Genomic DNA, 14,765 nt, shown 5'->3' on the forward strand with positions numbered 1-14,765 from the left:
CTGTAAGTCATTCCATTCAAATGCTATTAAAGTTAGAAACGTGTATAACAATGTCGTATGTAACTTTAGAGACGGTCCCTTCATTTCCGCATATCTGCGAATATCGAACGTCCAACGTCAAACCAACTTTATGCCAGTACGTCGTGTTTAGTAGCAGACAAGTGACATTTTTTAAAAGCGTGTGAGGCGCGCGCACAGCTGTATTGGCATGCGGTTGGTTGAAAAGCACGGTGGCACCACAGGAGGGCGGGGCTCTCACTGGAACGGTGTCTTAAGCGCTTTGGATCAGCGCACTACAGTATGAGAGGCGCACACTCGACACGCGTGGATGTGGAGAGATAGCCCGAAGAACTCGTCTTAGAGACATCTGAAGCCGTCGTCGTGTGAAAATGTGAGTGTCTGTTAACGTTCTTTCTAGTCACAGTGACGATTAAACAGACAAACCCAAAAACAATGAACAGTAGCGATGTTCATGGGAGTGTAGAGAAGCCCAAATGAGCATCACTTAAATCCGGCGATATGGCTGACAGGTCTGGATGCTTAGCTAGCTAGCTTAGATTGTGCATGCTAAACAAAAAGCGGTCGTAGCAGATTGTCTGATATTTGGTCAGTATACATCTGAGTTGGGTTATCCATACATCTTCTATAACGCTTATCCTTCAGGGTCGCGAGGAACCTGGAGCCTGTCCTAGGGAGCATCGGGCACAAGGCGTGGTACACCCTGGACAGGGTGCCAATCCGGGTTGTGTTATTTCAGGATTTAATCCTATGATGAAACGGAACGAAAGTGTCATTAAATCGTGCTGTAGTCAGCATGCGTGTTCTCTACCAGTACAGCAGAATAGGGGAGGTGAGCCACATCGGTCCTCCAGTGTCCACTTTAAATGCCTGTCTGAATAAGAATAATGCTAGAATTCATGACGACACTTGTGTAAAAAAAAAAACAACAACCTTATGCAGAGTAAAAATATGTAAGTGCTGAAATATGAGCAGAGAAGTACATCAGACTGGAGCCCTGCCTATGCTAGGTACACTACAGTATACTGTACTGCTCAATGACTCTCTACTGAACATATAAAACACTGGAGAAATGTAGGGGGTACAGAGATATATGAGCCTGTTTGCCTCACACCTCTGGGACTGGGGGTTCAATTCCTGCCTCCGCTCTGTGTGCATGCTTCTGAGTTTTTCTCTGGTTTCCTCCCCCAGTCCAGAGACATGCATTGTAGGCTGACAGGCATCATCTAAATTGTCTGTAGTTTTTTAATGTGTGTGTGAATGTTTATATGATTGTGCCCTTTGATGGGTTGGCATCCCATACAGGTATGAGCAGTAGAGAAAATGGATAGCAGCTGGATGATGGATAATAATAATAATAATAATAATAATAATAATAATAAAAAATAATAATAATAATAATCATTAATTCAGCTTCAGTACCTGTTATATTCTGATCTGTGTTGCAGTGAACAATGGGCAGAAGGTATAATAATTCACCTTGTATGGGATGCCAGTCCATCACAGGGCACTCTGCGCACACACACTCACATTCACACATAGGGAATATTTAGAGTTGACAGTCCCACTACTGGCATGTTTTTGGGGATTTGGGAGACATTGGTGAACCTGTCTGACATTCAAGACTCCACCCAGATAGTAAACCAAGCTCAGTATCAAACCAGGGACCCTTAAGGTGTGAGGCATCAATACCACTCTCTACATGGGTTATTATTGTTATTATTATTATTATTATTATTATTATTATTATTATTGCATTTATATAGCACTTTTAGAAACATAAAAAACACGCTTACAATGATGAGCACACAAACAACACATTATAAGATGTCAGTTTGCTTACCATTCATATCACAGATGGACATGTGTATGTCTTTCGTCAGAGTACCCAATAGCTTTGAGGGTATTAAAAAAAAAAAGTTCTGTATTATGTTGAGGCTGTCTACTGACACAAAATGTGATTAAGTTGTAAGAAGCCCAGTGGACATCTGTTCCCCTAAGCCTTATGCCTAGAGGTGCGCTAAGCTCTCAGAAGGATTTGTCTAAATGTGTACACAAAAATATCAATAAATATAAATATTTATATATAAAAAATGTATAAATTACAGTATATATTTGTTTCCAGCAGGATTTATTTGGACACTATATACCTTTTATGTTCATTATAAAGAAGTGGGTTTGTTGTGCAGGATTTTCTGTATTTTGATGAATAATCATGCCTAATACCACTTAATAGACTACTGCTACTACTATTATTAATATTAATTAGTATTGTAAACTTTTAACCCTACCGAACAACTTTGGGATGACTTCTTAATGTGACTGAATGAGCAAATAATTTGGACATCTGGCCCACCCAAAAAAAAGTGCTCTTATAGCTAGGAGTTACACCACGGTTTTGTTAACATCACCAAACCCAGTTCTCGCAAGGAACTGTCATTTTAAGAAGCTGCATTGAGTGACGTTGCTCAACTGCTGTCAACATTTCTGCATGATGTGTATCCATGTAGCAGGCTACTTCAATAGACTTTACCATGTCTGAAATTGCCGCCATGCTGTGTCTTTTCCCCCTGTTACTCGTACATTGTAATCAGATGATATAATAACATGAACATGTATTTCAGTTTCTGTTAACACTGGAAGAGATCATAATTACTAAAAAAAAAGTAAAAAAGAAAAAAGTATAGGTTATAAAACGATATCTTTATATCCATGCTATCTCTGAAAAGGTGTATTATGACATAATTTATCATGTTATCGATATTATCGCCCAGCCCTAGTCACCATAAATGCCTAACAGCAGCTACAATGTTGGGTCCATTGTCTGTGGTTAAGGATGACATTTAGTTTCAACTTGACTCATTCCTGTCGAGTTGGGTGGCAGAGAGAGGTCCAAACAGTCAAAAACACAATCCAAAAATCAAGATCAGACAGGCATGAAATCAAGCATTCAGTGAACAAGCAATAGGCAAATTCAAATATCAAACAAAACAAAGTCAGAAATAAAGCAGAACAGTATTTTATATTATAGAATAGTATTTATATTAGAACAGTATTGGCTTTGTCAAGCCAACATAACTAGAACAACAATACAGAATGCAAATGACTTGGAATCATAACTTGTAATACCAGGAGACTTAGCAATGTGTATGTATGTGTGTGTTTGTGTGTATGTAAAAGATTATTAAAAGTGTGTGTGAAGGCAACAGGTGAGTGTAATCAGAATTCCAGTAATTCAATTCAATTCAATTTTATTTGTATAGTGCTTTTGACAATGGACATTGTCTCAAAGCAGCTATGAAACATCCCAGCCAACACACCCGTGTGGGGCCCAAAGGTTTTGCACCTGGGCTGATAGTTGGGGCCCACCTGGGCTATCCAACTGGGGCCCAGCCAATTTTGTCCTCAGTTTCCATGGAGGCCCAACATGGGTTAGCCCAGATAGGTTGGTGATGGGCCCTTGATGGGCTCCATATAGGGCCCATATGGGTAACCCAGGTGTCTCCCATTTGGACCCTACAGGAGTCGGCCTAGGTCTTATCTAGTGCACTTATATATATAATTTTTATATATATAAAAATATGTGTGTGTGTGTGTGTGTATATATATATATATATATATATATATATATATATATATATATATATATATATATATATATATGTCTGCTTGTGTTACCACATTTTACCACATTTTACCCCTAAATACAAATGTTTCATTTAACCCACTAAAGTACACTAAATTGTTAAATGTATTGCTTCAATGAAGAGAGACTAGTAGTTCATGCTTTACTTCATTAAGCAAGGCTTTAATGGGAATAATTTGTACATAACTATAATAACTTGTAAATATAAATATAAAAACTCATAAAGTATTCAGAAAACTGAAAAATGCAGTGAAGCCAGATTTTAACTTGTACTGTTCATATCTGCATATCTGAAAACTCTAAAATGAAGTATTCCAAAACAAAATAAACAAACAAAAAAAATGCAGTGCAGCTCCTCACTCCTCTGTCCCCTTTAAAAAGAGAAAATAAATTAATCAACCATTTTGCCACTCTTTTTTATTCCCCTTTTCAAAGTTAAATCAGATACATTTATGACAAAGAACTGTACATATGCAGATGTCATGACAATCTATCAATAAATCATCATGTGTAAAATATAGCGGCTGTGGATGAGAGAGTTGACTGCTGGAAGTCACAGATGTTGTATTTAAGTTTATGTTCTGCTTGTTAAACAGTTGTTTAATTAATTGCTATTAAACACATTCGGACAAATTTGAATTGCTAGTTTTATTCTCAATTCTTATTGTTTTGGTTATGGGGCAGCAGAAATTCAGGAAAAATAATATACCGTCTTCTAACAGTATAAAAGAGGCGCAAACTCTGAAGGAGTTAGCTATCCAGTGATGTTAGTTAGCTGTAATTCTAACGTGACAAGCCAAACTAATGTTTTAGTTAACATTATGTTGTGAAAACAATATATTTCTAATACATTTAATTTTTCAGTTTTGATATAATAATGTATGTTCTTACCTTGGGTACACTGACAAAGTCACCTCTGGAAAATTGACAGCACAATGGCAGTGGCATAAATGGAAAAGTCGGGGGGTGGGAGATGTGCATTATGATGTTATCTGGCCAGATCCTGGAAAAAAGTTTCACAAGATCTCACAATAGTCTTTTTTTTCCAAACTGTTTTTTTTTCTCCATGTCCGCACCCTCTTGATCCTTTTAAAGAGCGTAAAATCTGGTAAAATTGCATAAGTGTTGGCATTTTTAGACTTTGATTAGATTGAAGTAGCTTAACTTACCAGCTATAACATTTGAACATTAGTCCAAGTGTCAAAGCAACAATAAAATATATATATATACACAAATAGGCACAGTTGAAATATATATATATATATATATATATATATATATATATATATATATATATATATATATATTTCAACTGTGCCTATTTGTGTACTATCTCAGACCCATGTAATCAGCCTATATGGGATTGATTGTGTTTGCACTTGTCTAACCCATTTGGTAAACCAAAATGGGCCCTATTTGTGTTGACCATTTTGAGCCCGTGCACTCATTTTCCATTAGTGACCTAGGAGCCACACAAGGAGCCCACCTGGGTTCGCCTATGTGGGACCAACTTAGTTGACCCAAGTGGGCCCCAGATAAGATGCCCATTTTGGGTCCATGCCCACTCGGTACCCCTGTAGCCCAAGTGTAACCCATGTGGGGCACACATAAACATGTTGGATAGGATATGGCCTGGTTTGTAGCTCTTGGTGCTGATGGGAAATGGATACTGATTCAGCCATTCAGTGTTACAGCAGTGCATTCTGGGAATTTGAATTTGTGACCAAATTCCAATTCTGAAATGCCGACTGTGATGTGACAGGACCCCCTCTCTTGAAGTTAATGTTTTTTGGTCTCACTCTGGGACATGGGTCATGGGACATGGGCCTGGATGATCAGGATGTCTAGTGTGGAATTCCTGGCAGAGTAATGGGTTGAAGACATCTTGGGCTGGGTGCTAACTCCATTCTTCTGGGCCATACCCCTCCCATTCAATGAGACATTTCTACGTCATGAGTCCAGTTGATACATGACACTGTTGATGCATCTGAAAATTTTGAATGGGCTGGTGAACCCAGTGAACATTGTATAAAAGTGTGTATAAAATCAGTTGAAATTCAATGATTGTTTTGGGGACAGGCCAGTCTCTTATGTCATTCACATTTCCTTTTTATGTTTTATAAATTTGTTATGAGGCAAATAGGGTTGTCACGGGATCAACATTTCAGTAGTTGGTACCATCCATCCATCTTCTATACCGCTTATCCTTCCTTCAGGGTAACGGGGATACCTGGAGCCTATCCCAGGGAGCATTGGGCACAAGGGTATAAAAGGGCACATTGGGTACACCCTGCCGGGGCACACTCGCCTGCCGGGGCACACTCACATACACATTCACACACCCATTCAGACATGCCAATCAGCCTACCATGCATGTCTTTGGAATGGGGAAGGAAACCGGAGTACCTGGAGGAAACCCCCACAGCATGGGGAGAACATGCAAACTCTGCACACACAGGGCCACGGTGGGTGGGAATCAAACCCCCGACCCTGGAGGTGTGAGGCGAACATGCACTAAGCCACCATGTGCCCCTAGTTGCTACCAATACCAGTAAAATTCCACGGTACTCTGTACCAATTTCAGTACCAAAGCAAAACACAAAAACATGCTAATTAAACAACACACTATTTTATTAATAAAGTTAAATATCAGTATAAAATTAATTTTTTTAAATGCCATTCTGTATACTTCAAGTATTTCATTATTAAAGCTACTAGATTTATCCAGCCAAGAGTAGAAATATTTTCCTGACTGACTGATATTAAAGACATAAACAGTGCTAGCCACACATCTATTATTTTCTAACATATAAATTTCAGATATATAGGTCAGCAAAAAGCCTCTGGTGTGTAAAATTAGTAAACCCCATCATGTCCTCCCATTTATTTTATCCCAATAAAGGTTAATGCATTAAATGGTAAATAAGGACTCTTGACCATATTAGCGTTAAATGCACATATTCTAACCATTAAGTAAGCAAAAAACGAGGATGTTTTATAATACACTCAAATTAAACTATGCTACAGCATTCATAATACAACCGCTACCATAATTTGAAACTCACCTGCTTGAACTACTTGAATAAATACTGCAAGTTAAGCCAGCCACTCTTCCTGAAAGCAAAGTTAATCTATCCACACATAAATTTTAGGGGCACGGCTTTTACACACTTAGCTGTAACACCACTGAAAGTGGAAAACGACCGTCAGTGAGCTCCTACACAACAAAAGCAAATTAACAATGATAATTTTAAATAATAAGTAACAAAACCAATAATTGACATAAATCTGTCTTTATGGTGCTTTAATAGGTTAGATGCGTTTCCTCCTTTCGTCACAAAACTTAAATTACACCGTTTGCAAATCGGTTTTTGGTTATTGATGATGTTCCATTTGTGATCTGCCTCAAATTCAAAGTATTTCCAGACATGGCTCTTTGCACCTTTCTAGTCCACAAACTTTTGTGGATTTGGAGCCACCGCACCAGAAGCCCCGGCGGTTGCCATGGCTGTGCCTGAAACCACAGGTATTTTGCATGTACATGTATTTTGACTCATATATAGTAGATAAGTATGTGGTTTCAGATGCAGCCATGGCAATCAGCGGAGCTGCTGTTGCGGTGGCTCCAATGTCTTCTTGTTGCACAGTTCACCCATGAAAAGTACCTGACTGACTATCTGTCAGAAAGCGCATCAGTACCGGGTTGACCCAGTACTCGCTACTATCGGTACTTATGACAATCTGGTACCATCAACTTTTTTTTTCATTTTCGTACTGACTTGGTACCAAAGTACCGGTACTTTTGACAACCCTAGAGGCAAATGGAATTTTTCTCCTGTGACAGAATTTGCTTTCTAGTAGTTTTGCCAGCACATGCTCACATGACTTTCAAGAGTGGGGGAGTAGATCAGAATACCGTCACTATATGCAATGACACATTTTTTTCAGCATGTTGCACAAGACATCATTTATCAACACCTGAAAGACGGAGGATGTCTTAGAGAGCCCATATAGCATGATGCAGTATTTAAAATGAGCAGAGGTGGTGCTAAAAAGTGTCTTCCACTTGTCCCATTCAAAAATGCAAAAGAGGTCATAAACACGTGAGGTGGAGCTTAGTGAAAATATGTTCCTCTGAGTTGTTGGAGAGCTGTTGGGACAAGAGGCAGAGATAACTATATTTTAAAGTCATTTGGTTAAATTTTTGGTAATCAATACAAGGATCTAAGTCTGTATAAAAAAATATAGCACAAGCATAGTATATATATAGGAGAGGTGGATGGACCGATATAACCCAGTTTAAGTGCCTCAGTGATTTAATCCTCCATACACAGGAAGGTGAAATTGTTTGGGTGAGGTGGAGGTAAACCAGAGACTTTGGTTTTCCTGTACGCCTCCTTTAACTTGGCATCAACTTGAACTCATCATTGGGCTTTGAGATTTCTATGTTGGTGGTGGCCACCGTTTGACATGGTTGTTGGAGGCACAAATCATGACGGAAGGGTGACCACTGAATGACTTCACCTTGGGTTCAGGAAATGTGAGAGTTATATTTGAAGCCATGGGAGGCCTAGGACTATGCGGAACTTAGCAGATGATGAGATTGATGAGATGATGAGAATGAAGAAGATCAACATTTTGGAATGGCAAAGTCAGAGCCCAGATCTAAATCCTATTGAAAACCTATGAAATGACAAAGAGGGCTGTGCACAAGAGATCCCTTGAAACTTGATAGATTTGGAGTATTTTTGCAAGGAAAAGTGAAATAAAATTGCTGAGTGTTGAATTACAAGCAGAAGGTACTTTAAGAATGTACTGGTATTAATTAAGGGTTGTGCACACATGATTTTTTTTCCCTTTTTTCTGTAAAATGTTTCATATGTTTTTCACTTAAATATTGGTGGTTGCTATAGAACATTAAAGGTTTGTCTTGGTTTCATTTTTCATCACAAAAACATGCAATTTTATATACACAGTATCTTCATGCTGAAAGAGGAAGAAGGCAGTGGTGACATCCCCCTAACTCACACTCTCTCTCTCTCTTCCTCTTTCTCTAGCTGTTTTTTGTTATATGTATTCCATTATTCCCTGCTGGTTGAAATAACTCTGCTTCCCTGTGTCTGAGGGGGGGAAAAAGGGCTGGGCAATGCAAATCCCTGAAACAACATCAGAAAATTTCTGGCTGCCTCACGATAGATGTTAATCATCCTGAAATAAATCACATTTTATTTCTAGAATGCATTTATAGACGTATTTTGTGGTATCCTTTTGTATCAGGCCTGAATGTGTAAATTGAAGTAGATAAACCAGTGGCTCTTTTATGCTGTGGGCATGGTTTGGGTCCACTTGATCCCTTAAAGACTGGATCCAAAACAGGATCTGGCACCTCTCAGATTTGGAGTGCCTGTGTTCCATAACTTGGGTCTGTAAATCAGCTTTTGTTTTCCTTTTAATGAAAACATTAAAAATAATAAGTAATAATAATAAAAATTATATTTATTGGTGATCATTCTTGTCACCTCCCTTTCAAAAAATACAATTGGCTTATTTCCCTGATGACCAGTTGGTAAATTAGATATAGCATACTCACGGTATCCATCACATGTGCTCATGCATCATGGATATGGTGGAAAAATTGGCGGCTGACTTTGCTGTCACATGTATTGAGGTCATCATACTAATGTTAGGCCTATGTGGTGGCATTCAACAGTACTATGTTAATTGAAGTGTTTGGAGCACTTCTGTGGAAGTGGTCCTTTTCCCTCCCTGTGTATTTGACGGATAACATCTCTCTTGTTGTACCAGTGCCTCATGTTTAACAAATTAAGCAATGCCGATCACCTTTATATTAGGATGAAACATTTATATCCTTGCGGTAGTGGGATCTTCCAGTATGAAAATGTTCTCATCCATAGGGCACAAACAGTTTTTTTTTTCTTCTAGGCTTAGATGTGAGTAACAGAGTAGCTGAGTAGCTGATTTGTCTGTGTTTATGGGTCATTCATTCCAGTTAAATTCACTAGCAAATGGCTGAGGTGCACAAAATGCTCCCTGGAGAAGTAGGGTACTGGGTTTTGTGTGTGTGTGTGTGTGTGTGTGTGTGTGTGTGTGTGTGTGTGTCTGTGTGCACAATTGCACTGGGTTAATGCCAGGTCTTGTTAGGCCTAACCTTTTTATCATGGTTTGTAACAGTCATGATATTTTAAGAGGTTGCAGTGTCGACTATGAATGTCAAACATCATGGAGAATAATATAATTAACATGGCCTCGGTCAGTGTGTCATAATGGTGTTTATTGGCATGCAAGGCTCAGTTGTAATTAAAAAGTTGTCTTAATATTACTTAGGCCTGGACTCGTACTATGTGTCCTGTGTATGTGTGTGTGTGTGTGTGTGTGTGTGTATGTGTGTGTGAGAGAGAGAGAGAGAGAGAGAGAGAGTATGAGAGATTGCTAATAGTATAAAATTTTACTATAGCTATATACAATACAATAAAATTAAATGTGATCTGATCACTCAAACCACATTCGGAGGTGGTCTGGGACACACATAACTAGGGCTGCAACTAACGATCATTTTTCATGATCGATTAGTTGGCCGATTATTTTTTTTCGCTTGGTCGATTAGTCGTATTGGGGGGGCAGGGGCAACTTTCAGTGCCAGAATATATATTATTTTTATATATATATATATATATATATATATATATATATATATACACACACACACACACACACACACATATATATATATATATATATATATATATATATATATACACATATATATGGATATATGGATATAGATAGATAAATATATATAAGTTTATAATTATTATAAATATAAATTGTATAATATAATAAAATTACTTTTTACGGATGCAAAAAAAAGCACTGAAAAGCACAAAAAGCACTGAATTAAACTACGGTCCTAAATTAACAATAAAAACTCACTTTCACTGCACCTTGTGGTTTCTCTTACTCACTGTCTTTAGGAATATTATTTTACTTGTGTTTATTTGTGATCATAGTGTTTTAATTAGACATTACAGATCTTACTCGCACTACACTCTGTATCAGCGCGTCTACACTGCACGTGATTAGCAACATGGCGTCGTTACTAACACATAATTTCCACTATAATAAACAACAGACGTTACATTGATACAGCATATAATGACAATAAACTTAAATTAAACTAAACCTTTTAAGCAACTCGCGACCGCATCACTGTCATGCTTCCGTGCTACACAAACTCCGCTTTATAAAGTTAGATCTTCTCCATGGTGTTAAATGTAAAATTCCCCCTGCCTTAGAGGACTTGGAGGTCGCACACTTTCTTCCTCAGTCACTTGACGATTTCGTCTCCATCTGATGATGACTGAGGTCATGTTGGGAATAAAAGATAACGTTGACATAAGCAGTAAACTGAAGAAAGTCATTGTCGGTGACTCTGGGTATTTAGCTAAAGCTAGCGGCGTCACATTACATGCGTATGACGTCATGCGCCGTCGACTAGGAAGTGGCTTATACTTCTGGTTAGTAAAAAACCCGCTAGTGTTCCATTTGAGATGATATTACCATTCTAAAATTCATACACTAGACGGTAGAGTACATTGTGCATGGTGTAAGTGTACAGTACGTCATATGGGACACAACTTTAGTATTTACTCCGTGTTTTCGGAAGAGAAGTAACGTAATGAGTAAACATACCCCTGCCGCGCGCAGACCAACTAATCGATAATGAGATTCGTTGACAACGATTTTCATAATCGATTATTATCGATTTTATCGATTGGTTATTGCAGCTCTACACATAACCACATCACATTTGGACATACTAGATGACTACGCGTCATTGCCCTAGCCAGAAAATATGTGATCATTGTGAGACTTTGGCAATCGTGCTGAACAGTAGAGCTCTCTGCTACTGGGATAATGGATAAAGATGACTGCCTTTCAAAGCTTTACTCATCATCTCATTTATTTATAAGTTTCGTTTGCAGACCATGTGATTAAAGCGTTCGAAACAGTCCATACAGGTACAGGAAATATGATTTGCAAGACAATTCCTCCTGAAAATAAAAGCAGTGGAAGACTGGTGTAACAAATGTGTGTGACAACCTTCCTCCAGGGGAAATGATATATGAAATCCGATCACACCTACTGGCATGTTTTGGGGAGGTGGGAGGAAACCTGAGAACCTGGAAAAAACCCAAATAGACACAGGGAGAACATGTGAAACTCAATATGAAGCTGTGACATGGCAACACTTCCTTATCCTAAACCAGTTATGTACTGAAGTGGTTCTCAACCAGGGGGGCGCAGAGAGATCGGAAGGGGGCGCAAATTGTTTAAAAAAAACAAAAAACAGACAGGGCATCATTTGGGATAAATGAAATTGTGCATAAATGAAAAACTCTGCGTTCTCTCTCCCTCTATATTTTCTTTTTCTGGGAAGAGGCGGAGCTTAGCCTGCCTTTTATCTAGTTGTCAGTACAGACCAGTGTTGCCAACTTAGCGATTTTTCAGACCTCTTTAGCAACTTTTTTGCAGCAAAAAAAAGCACCTAGCGACAAATCTAATGACTTTTTGGACAAACCTTAGCAACTTTCCAAATATCACCAGTACTGTCCTGCAAGGGTGAGGTCTTGCTTTCCCACTGCACTCACACCTCTCTCTGCATCTGCTCTGTTCGGTGAGTGGCTGAGAGCCGGAGATTTAACAACATCATGGCAAACGAGATGCGCCCTTTGTCCCAATTGACATCATTCATATGGGAATGATTTTAGAATTCAAGACGAATGGAATGCAACATGTTTTACATGTAAAATAGTACACGTTATTACAGCCTAGTTCTCTTGTTCAAAGTAGTTATAGTGTTCAGAAATGTTTTGATCGTTCATGTTCCATACTTATCTGCTATTTAGTTTTATTAAAATCATAAAAAAAAAAGTTATGAAAAGTAATTTTAAAAAGTACAAAAGCAAAAAAATCGATCTATCTATCAAAAACAGATTATAGATTAGCTGTATAATTCTAGGTTATACATGGGTCATCAGTACAAGGAACATTACACTTTCCAGTTTCTCAGTAACATGACAAGGAGCGTTTTTTGGTTTTCTTAAAGTCAGGAGAAAGGAAAAAAGGAGGCTGGTCAGGGAATTATAATTTTTTAGCTGCTTCAGTGTAAGTGACAACAGGGGCTTGTCTCAACATCATTAAATGTAACTATAAAAAGTTAAAAAGCACAATGTGTTGTTAATTCAAATTTAGAATTGTAAATGTGGGCAAATCACTGTGATAAAGGAGGAATAAAATACTGTGGGATGTCCTTTTATAGGAAAATAGCCCACTTTAGTGTGGCAACATCACACTATCCCAATGTGGACTATTTTCCTATAACAGCATACCACATTGTGTTTCAATATCTTACCTGTTACACAACCAAACTTTTAGTTATGTTTTTGCTCTTCTGCCAATAGCATCTCATAAGTCATTTGTGACTGAAAATCAGTGTTTATAAATGCACTCTATGCATAATACGTAATGGTAAATTTAGTATTCAGTACATCAGAGGTTCTCAAACTTTTGTAACTAAAGCACCCCCCAACCCTCCCCTATCATGTGGCACCCCCCCCCCCCCAGTTTGCATACTGAAACACTCCACACGACCTGCCATCTGACCCAGTCATCTATAGCTCTCACAATTTGGCCCTTGTCAAAGTTGCTGAGATCCTTACGCTTGTCCATTTTTCCTGCTTCCAACACATCAACTTCAAGAAATAACTGTTCACTTGCTGGCTAATATATCCCACCCCTTGACAAGTGCCATTGTAACAAGACAATCAATGTTATTCACTTGACCTGTTAGTGGTTTTAATGTTATGACTGGTAGGTGTATATATACATTTAACACAATAAAAAGTTACTTAAATATACTAATAAAAATACTGGGGACACTAGGGTAATATTTTACATTTAATTTCTGTTAACTCGATGAACAAACCTTGAAATTCAGCATTAATGCACAACTAACATTTGTACAAGTAATAATTCACTAACACTTGTATTAATTTTTTTAAACAGTAAAAAATTCAAATAACCAACAACTTCATTAAACAATGTTCATAGCATCAGTGAATAAAATTAAGCCACCAATAAACAATATGGTCTAACACCTTAATTAAGATGTTTATTAACTTGCAAAATTCAGAACTTAGGCTGAAAAGCAAGTTCCAATATTTATACCTGGAGACCAGAATTCAAAAGTTGTCAACATTTGAATCTGTAATTGCATTTTTGCTAATATACAGTATATGGCCAAAAGTATGTGGACCTAAAGATCATGTAGATGATGTACATATGTACCCATATGTAGGTCTTCCCCAAGCTGTTGCCAAAAGTTGGAAGCACACAACTATCTAGAATGTCTTTGTATGCTTTAGTATTAAGATTTCCCTTTACTGGAACTAAAGGGCTCAAGCTTCATTCATCATGGTAATGCCCCTGTGCACATAGCAAGGTCCATAAAAACATGGTTTGCCAAAGTTGATATGGAACTTGAGTGGGTTGAGCCCTGACTCCAACCTCACTGAGCACCTTTGGGGTGAATTGAAACGGTGACTACGCCAGGCCTTTTCACTTGACACCAGTGGCTGACCATACTAATGCTCTTGTGGCTGAAAGGGTGCAAATCATCACAGCCACACTCCAAAATCTAATGGAAATCCTTCACAAAAGCTTGGAAGCTGTTATAACAGCAAAGGGGGGACCCAGTCCGTGTTAATACCCATGGGTTTGAAATGGGAACATATGGATGATATGGTCAGGTGTCCACATACTCTTGGCCATATAGCATATATGCACTAATTTTTAATTATGATTTGAATAAAATGCAGCTGTATTTTGTTTAAGCAAACATCTATCAATATGAGTTAACGTCCTTTACCTATGGTTTGTTACCTAACATTAACTAATGTTTATTAATGTTACCAATGTTAACTAATGATGTTAAAATTATTAGTTAAGGGAACCACCATAAAGTATTACCATTGTAAGGTATTACCATTTGTAGTAAAATGAAAAATAATTAAATGCACAG

At 38.0% G+C, this 14,765-nt stretch overlaps 1 protein-coding gene across 2 annotated transcripts in view; it reads left to right on the forward strand.

The window, feature by feature from the left end:
* Positions 1-3: 3 nt before the first annotated feature.
* slco4a1 (solute carrier organic anion transporter family, member 4A1) overlaps positions 4-14,765 on the forward strand; it is a 50,719-nt gene continuing 35,957 nt past the window's right edge. Inside the window, exon 1 of one of the 2 annotated variants that reach the window (XR_008388016.1) lies at positions 4-391. The gene's annotated coding sequence lies outside the window, so the exon portion shown is untranslated. The remainder of the gene's footprint in view (positions 392-14,765) is intronic. The other variant, XM_053644339.1, reaches the window with a different exon arrangement.

This window comes from Ictalurus furcatus, chromosome 15, assembly GCF_023375685.1.
Source record: "Ictalurus furcatus strain D&B chromosome 15, Billie_1.0, whole genome shotgun sequence".
Lineage (NCBI taxonomy): Eukaryota > Metazoa > Chordata > Actinopteri > Siluriformes > Ictaluridae > Ictalurus > Ictalurus furcatus.